We start from the raw sequence: 8,206 nt of genomic DNA, 5'->3' as shown, positions 1-8,206 counted from the left end.
GTAGCCGACGATTAATACATAGCATAACCAAGTCTCTCGTAGAGGCAGATCCGCGGCGTCGACCGGTCGCTGAAGGCGTACAAGCCGTTGGAGCGGCTTTTCGCCGATTTCCGTCGATTCATCCCGCCACGATCCTACGCTTGCACATATATATGTACATACACCGTCATCATCGTACGAACGCCGCGTAATTACAGCTTCCGCCGTCTAAGCAAGCTAATGACTTACCAGGAACGATATTCGATCCTCGATCCTCGTCACACGTGACGTTCGATCGCGGAAGCGAGGAGTAAGAACTGATGCAAACGAGTAAACGACGCACAATGGTTCCATAGTGCAATGGTTTGTACTAGCGAATTTTACTCGTGACATTGTTATTTGTGCGTTACTCATTAAGAACGAGGTGGTTTTAAGGATTTCCTAGCTGCAAAATTGCAAAAAAACTGGTCTTACGTAACGAACATATTACGATGATAGAATTCTTGATAATTCTTCGTTATTTTTGTATTTGTTCCTTTCTTTATACCTTTTCCATTACACGCGAAGATTCTCAATTCAGAAGGGACTTTTATCCATTGCAAAAACTACAATGCAAAATATAGTAGTTCTAATATTTGATATTAATATTTCACCTCAAATTTCTTTCGTATAAACGAGCTACTACTTTAATAATTAATAATCGGATCAATTTTCAACCTAATCTTCTCTCGATTTGACAACCATTTTAAAATGCTATTCGTTACAACCCTCGCCCGTACCAAGCCTACGCAAAGACGTAAAGGGAAACGTGGTTCGTCTATTCCAGGAACGTACGCCGCGGCTAGATCGTGGTAAAATTATGAAAAAAACCGCGTACTACATCTTCATCAATTAGCGATGCCATGCGACCGGTCGAAAGCGACGTGTAGGAAGCTTGGAATCCATTGTACCAGGAATCGACGTCTCCTGGTTGCACGATCAGTACCCGATTCAGTGTGGCGTATCGTGCCTCGCCAAGCCGAAGAACCAGGCGGAGGACTCTCCCTAGGGAAACCGGGACGACGCGGGGAATGCGATTTGATTCCTTTAGCATCTCGATCCACGCGAGGATAGGCGATTTCATTTCTCGAAACAGCGCGCATGACCTTCAAAGGAAAGTTCAGCATGGTGGATTCTGAAAACAGGAGGTCGGGACGTTGGAACACTTGCACCGGCGCAAAAACCATTCTCGCTGATTAGAATCGCGATTTGTCGGTCGTGCATCGTGTGAAAATTGCTACACAATATAAAAATACATGGTTTACGTAATTTTCTCAGTGAGTAGGTTAAGTTCAGTTAACGAGGAAGAATCGTCTATTAACACATTGACTGACACGCGAATTTTTTCCATATCTTTCCCTGGGAATTGCGATAAGTTAAAATTTATTACGCTGTAACGTTGTACTTTTTCGAAATATTCCATTAAATTTTTCCGGCGATGAGTTTCTTAATCATATGCATCGTTAAAAATTTGTTAGTCCATGAAATTTATCTCGCTTTGATCGTTCTAACAAATTCGGTAATGTGGATCACCGATGGCCTGTATAGAGATGATGCAGCTTTAGTTTTTGCCCAATTTAATCAAACCTTTTTCAAACGAACCGAGCGTATCGAATGCATTAGACGGAACAAATAAATTTATTCGCATGCAAAGTTGATAAAGAAGTAGAAAAACAGACGTAAAATAACCGACACGAGAAGCAATTTAATGCAAATTTCCTGCTACAAATAAGGTTAATTGCCGAACAATTGCACATAGAATATAAGAAACGTATCAAGATACATAACAAACCATATCTTTGATACGTTGGAAAGGATCGATAGCTCCTCCTCTCGCGATCACCTAGGGCCTAGACCACACGTATGGCCTCTCCCGCGGATCGAAGCAATCGTTTCTGAGCGCGTTTAATTACAGCTTTCGATAATTGTAGTTTTTGCCGATGATCGTTCGATCGGACCGTAACGTTCCAGTTATGGTTAATCTCTGCGAGGCGAAGCTCCTTTTTTTCACCAAAGCTCTTTTCATCCAGCTCATTAGAGCTCGTTTGTCCATCAATAAAGAATTTTTCTACATATTGCTGGCAGAAACGATCGGTTTTACGGCCGTTTTTAATCAGTTTGTATTCCTCCGAGTCTTTAAGTGCTTCCTATCGACAATTGCAACGCGCAAGAGAAGATCGCGCCACGAAATCGACGGATGGTCGCGTAAAACGTTTTATTTCAATCCTTTCCAGAACTTTCAACTCCTGGCAAGCAAAAACTCTCCACATAATAACATGCTGGTGGTTCGCGAGCGTTTCCTACAACGCGGTTAGATCCTTCTCGGTCGATTCGATTCTTTTCTAAATCGAAGATTCAATGGATATCGTATGCGAGAAAAGTTATCGGTATGTTTCGTATGCTGTCGCAGCCGCGTGTAATAATTTGATGAAATCTACTTCAGATTTATCGCGTATGATGATTTCTCTCCTACAGAAACCGTTCAGAGACCATACCGATCAATCGCGTAAATTAAAAATTACCTAAAAGTGGAAAAGCGATGATATTACGAACGCTGTTCTTCAAACTCACTTTAGAGTTTAAACATTATTTGTGTTATCCTCTTGCGACGAATAACCTCGTGGAAACAAGTAATTTGTTTTTTAAGAATCGGATATTAATTGCATGCTTGTGTAACGAAACGATGGAATTAATAAAAAGTGAAATTGATCGGTTTGGTGAGAGCGGCTCGTATCTTGTTTCATCTTATGTAGTCGCATTAAAATTGCGTTTGTGAAAGGTGCATTCACCAACGAAACGGTTGCATCCGTGTAAACGCGGCCTAACGAATAGCGGGGCTTTTTGTTGGGACGTGGTAACGATTCGAGGGGACGCGAGGCAAAAGTCACGGCGTCGACGTAGCCAGAGCCTGGCCATCAGCAGCTCCTCTCTCCTTTCTCTGCGGTATCGTCCACTTTACTTTCTGGCCCTGATGAACCGCGTTACTACGTGAGCCTTGTTATACACGCCGCCTGCACGAAAGAGACGGAGGAACAATCAAGACAGGCGGAAAAGCTCATCAACGGACCAGCAACGAAGGAGAAGGGGCACAGAGATTAGGATTGAATCGAAGCCAGGCCTGTTTCGTTGGAAAAATACCAACTCCGGATGATTTATATGCCCGCTACGCGACGTTCGATTAACCACCAACAAGAAAAAGTTGATTCTTTTCTCCTTCCTCTTTTTTGTTCTTCGCAAAGTACAGAAGGTTTCGACGATCCGTTGTTAATTAGACACTAACCCTTTGAGGCTCGAATTTTTATAATCGATGGATTAGATTATTCTCGTATTAACAATGGACAATTCACACAGAAATTGGGATATACTAACGTTTGTCAGAAGACACTTTTCAAAATTACCTTCAGAAAGTGATAATTCGAGAATTGAGAATCACAGTGGAGTAAGCCGATCCACTGTTATTTTTATAAGATGAAACGTCTCGCGTTTATTATTATATTTCTTCATTATGAAATTTTCACGATAGGAATAGAACGACGACATTTCAAAAAGCAGAAATTATCTACTTAATTAAATCTTACACCACTATGATTCTCACCTCGCAAATTATGATGATGATTAGCTTCTAATAAAAATGATTGCTATATAGCGAACGATTAGATCGTTTGATTCACAGAAGGTTTAGAATATGTCAAAGTTCGTCAAATTGTGTTCAAAACGTACCTTCCATAATTATCGTGAATATTAGCTTCGAATGAAAAGATTCGCATATGGCGAACGATCGGATCGGATCAGACATATGGCGATATAAATCTTGATTGATTCTATGGCTTAATATGATTTTTCATTACATCAGACACTCGATAATTAATTGTCATAACCAATAGCGGATCGATATTAGAAATATGTCGAATCAAGATCGTGACATCATGGCACCGAGTCAAAGGAACCGGACGTCATCGCTGGCGTCGACAAAAAACCAAGAAGAGATTCTATCGTAATTGATCGACGGGGTATCTATTTCGTTAGCGACTACCGTTCTCCTCGATTGGTTATCGAGAATCGATCAGGAAAGCTTCCGGACCGTTGGTTGTTCGCAGTCGTAGAAATTTCTTGCCTTTCTCGTTGGCTCGTAGCCGTTGAAAGATATGACGTTGATTGCTCGTCGTGAAGGACCTCGGGATGAACCGCGCGAGTCGATGACCTCAAGGGTGCTCGATCCACCACAGAACGAGCGGTGGAAGGGAAAAAGGACGAAGAGGCCAGAAGAGGGGAGAATCACTATCGGGGAAAAGTGGATTTCCATCGGACGTCGATCGTTCGCGCCGCTGATCACGGCACGTGTTTCTTCGTAATTTGCTTATATTATCTCGAAGATCGTGAAATTGAATGAAAGCTGAGGAAATATTGGAAGAGAGGAGAAAATAAACGTTAGTCGTTATTGCAAGTAATTGATAGGTTTATATTTGTTGTATATGTAATGATTAACAAGAAGTAAGAGCAAAGAAAAATCGTGCATCGCATTGGCCAACTACGCACATGCAGCAAACCGGAAGAGAAAAAGTGAAAACACCGTATGAAGATGCAGCCGCTCACAATACGCATAATCTGCATGTAACCCGGTAATTTTACGTTATTCTTCTTTTTAGTCGGACTTTGACGCTTTTGCTTGTTCCAAATAATCTTCGACGGTAGAATTATGTGAAACATTTTCTCATCTTTGATATTTTTGCTTGGTGAACCTGAAGTACGAAATATTTTCTCGTTCTTCAATTACGAATTCGAAACTAATAATGTTTCATAATATACAAGTATAATTATTGCGTGCAAGGTTTAAAATTAAACTTTAAGCTTAATCGATCCAAATAATACGAATTTGTTGCAAGTAAAAAGAAAGCGCAAAATTCAGACATCTTTAATAATAATCATTAGTTTCATGGATTTCTCATGGACCATAGGGGGAGGAAAATGAGCGAAGGTGACGAAACCTGTCCGTCACGGTTCGTTGAACTATAAAAAGCATAATTAAGCCACTATTAACGCAGGCGTAAATCACGGTGGCCGGCACGAAGCGAAATTTCGTTTATCGCCGTGACTACGAGCTGCAGGAATTTTAATTGCTCTTCAATTATCCCCGAAACTTCTGCTCGGCCGACTTGTGAACGCTGAATCTATCCAACGTCCAATCCACATCGCGGCAGCACCGATAAAATCCTTTCGAGTTAATCCTGTCTGAAAATAACCATTTAACGATTCGATTAAACGAAACTCGACATAAATTTTTGCCGATCTTCTTTAACATCGACGGCCAGCGTGTAACTTTGCGAGAATTCAGGATTATCCTGTCAAGTTCTATTATGGCGGACGAAATTTTAAAGTCGTGAAACAGCGGTAATTTCGATTTCCGTGTACGGTTTAGTACTTGAATCAATTTTTGGCGAGACCGTTTGGCCCACCGAGATTGAGGAATTCGGAACAAACGTCGCCATGATCGCTTTTAAACTAGCAGTTCTTTCAAGTTTCTTGAAAGAATAGAATTCTTTTCTTTGGTCTACGTTTATCGCATAGTTGATAGAACAAATCAAATTTTCTTCATTTTTTAAGCCGCTCGCTAATTTATTGCCTAAGTCGCACTGCAATTATCAAATACTTAAAAGTTACAATCAAATTGAAATTGGAGAAAAGGATGAAAACTGGACGGATGAATTTCGTTTATTTATTTACAAGTATGTTTGGTTTGTGATAAATGATAGCATAAAGCAGATCTTGCTAATTTTTCAAATTGATAAAGTTGCTTAATCGTTCTTTGCACAAACTATTGCCCAAATGGCGATGCAACTGTGGAATATTGAAAGATTTAAATAAAATAAAAATTAAGAGATAAAAGGTAGATAAATCAATCTTGTGTGTTTATTTATTTACGAGAAACCATCAGTGTCTATGGTGCGAATGATGAAGCAGATCTTGCCGACTTTTCAGGCCAACTTCTTCCCGTATCCCATTGTCTAAATAGCGATACGGCTAGTAAATGTTTAAAAATTAGAGTGGGATAAAAATTAGAAAAAGTATACAAAGATGATAAAAGGCGAATGTATCTATCTGAGGTGTTTATTTATTTAAGAGAAAACAGAAGTGCTAGACGTAAGTACGAAGGTGGAGAAACAGCAGCAGATTGGATCAAACGATGAGAAGAGCCGGTGAGTTTAGATACGCGCGTTCGACGCAGTCTCGAGAAGGCAGTTCGTTCCCCTAGCAGTACCTTTACTCTTCAAGGTGAATTTGTCGATAACGTCCCACGCCTACCCGTCCGAATAATTAATCACCTGTTCCCGATGAACTGACGTACCGTTAGAGAAGCCTGCCCTCGGGCTACGTTGATCTTCTAACGGGTGGAAAACAATTTTGGGAACATAATGGCCGCGCAACATCAAAGAGACCAAAGAAACAACGAAGCTACGATAACGGTGGATCACTGTAATTGCTATGAATCGTGCTCCTACTTCCAATAGTAAAGTATCCTTGACGAATTTATAGTCGTATTGTTAAATATAGGAAAGGAAAATTTCGAGGAAATTAAGTGACAATCTGCAAGGAATAAAATTTCAATTATTCTTTAATATATGTAGAATACGTAATCGCAAAATCAAACATTACGACCTGTTCTTATACGCGTTTCTTTTTTTTTTCCCTGCGAGACTGCAATTTACACGTTTAGGGACAGCTTGTGGTAGAAGCAAGAAAGTTGCTTACGTTAATCTAAATGTACAGTTGTAAGAAATTATGCATACGTACGTATAATACAATTAATTAACCGATTTAATTGATGTAACTAAATAACAGAATAATAAATTTCTGTCGCGTGTATCAAGGAAAATTTCAAACAAGGAAACCAAACGAGAGGACCTGAAAGTGTCCCATATACAATTTCGAGAATTCTCGGCTGACTATAACACGATCCAGGTGACTATAAACCCGTGCATCCTATAGATCGTAACCCCGAAGCCTGGAAGGAGGAATTCAGTAACCCGATATCACCGAATTTTACCGAGAATTTTTATGTGGCCGCTTAATGGCGTTTTAATTGCGCTGCCTCAGCGCCTCGGTTGATTAAGCAGTAAATTCGTGTATTCATAAACCACTGTGCTTTACGAACGTACATTTTACGTATGCATACATGCGTGCACACATTTGTACCGGCCTCTCGTGATTTTCATCTTGCTTTCGTACACCTTAAACCGTCGTACCGCTTCTCCATGCCTGTGGTCCTTGTTGTATCTTTCTTTCAGACAATATTACAGGATGCGCATCGTTTGGATACTGAAGACGTCGCGATCAATCGCGAGATATCGTTTGGTCTCGGTTTATGAGGCAATGGATAGTCGACGACAGCTCTTCGATAAAACAGAATAAAACAGAATTTAATTTGTAAGAGCTTTGGCTCTTACTTAAGACGATAATTAATCTAATCGAGTTTGATACAGCGTAATTCTTCCATTTCTGGTAACCAGAATAAGCAATTTGTAAATAAATTTGAGAAACGAAGCAATGTACTGTGCATTTTGTCGATGGAAAGGATTATGTCATAAATAATAGTTTCGATAATTTTGATAGACTGTTTAAAATGATTAGGAAATCCTTACTATTGCAAAGTTGAAAAGTTATATTGTATCAACTAAGTGAATAGAATCGAAGAATTTTCGTAGGCTTCGTGGCTTGATAGATTGACATATTACTCGTATAATTTTGTGAACAAGAATAATTAATAATTTTACAGATGATACCGCCGATACTACACACAATCTACCTTTCGATTTACTTTCGTATTTATGTAAACTGCATTTTGTTTAATCCATATTTTAATGTGATATATAATTCATAATTTCCTGAGAATAATTAGAAAAGTACAACCTGAATAAATACTTTCCACCGAATATCGCGACTACTTTACTTTGGATAGTTTTAATACGACGTAACATATACATCTGAGATTTATACTTTTACTGGACTATACTCATCCACAGATAACATCAAACCAGTAGATAATTCCTTAAGTGACTCGTTTCTCATTTAATCTCAAATACCTCTCCATCCCAGAAAAATTTTAAAGACACCCCCGGTATTTATCACGCCCACGCGTATCAAAGGTTTCTCCTCTTTCCACGTCTCCTTTTTTTTTTTTTTTTTTTTTTTT

General features: G+C 39.4%; 1 long non-coding RNA gene across 1 annotated transcript in view; it reads right to left on the bottom strand.

Annotated features, from left to right (window-relative positions):
- Window positions 1-6,599: 6,599 nt before the first annotated feature.
- The window catches only part of LOC112212466, a 51,704-nt gene continuing 50,097 nt past the window's right edge, over window positions 6,600-8,206 (bottom strand). The window contains exon 3 of the long non-coding RNA XR_002946291.2: window positions 6,600-7,406. This is a non-coding gene — a long non-coding RNA (uncharacterized LOC112212466). The remainder of the gene's footprint in view (window positions 7,407-8,206) is intronic.

The sequence above is a fragment of the Bombus impatiens genome, unplaced genomic scaffold (assembly GCF_000188095.3).
Source record: "Bombus impatiens unplaced genomic scaffold, BIMP_2.2 scf_0197, whole genome shotgun sequence".
Classification (NCBI taxonomy): Eukaryota; Metazoa; Arthropoda; class Insecta; order Hymenoptera; family Apidae; genus Bombus; species Bombus impatiens.
This window is presented reverse-complemented; position numbering and strand designations above follow the sequence as displayed.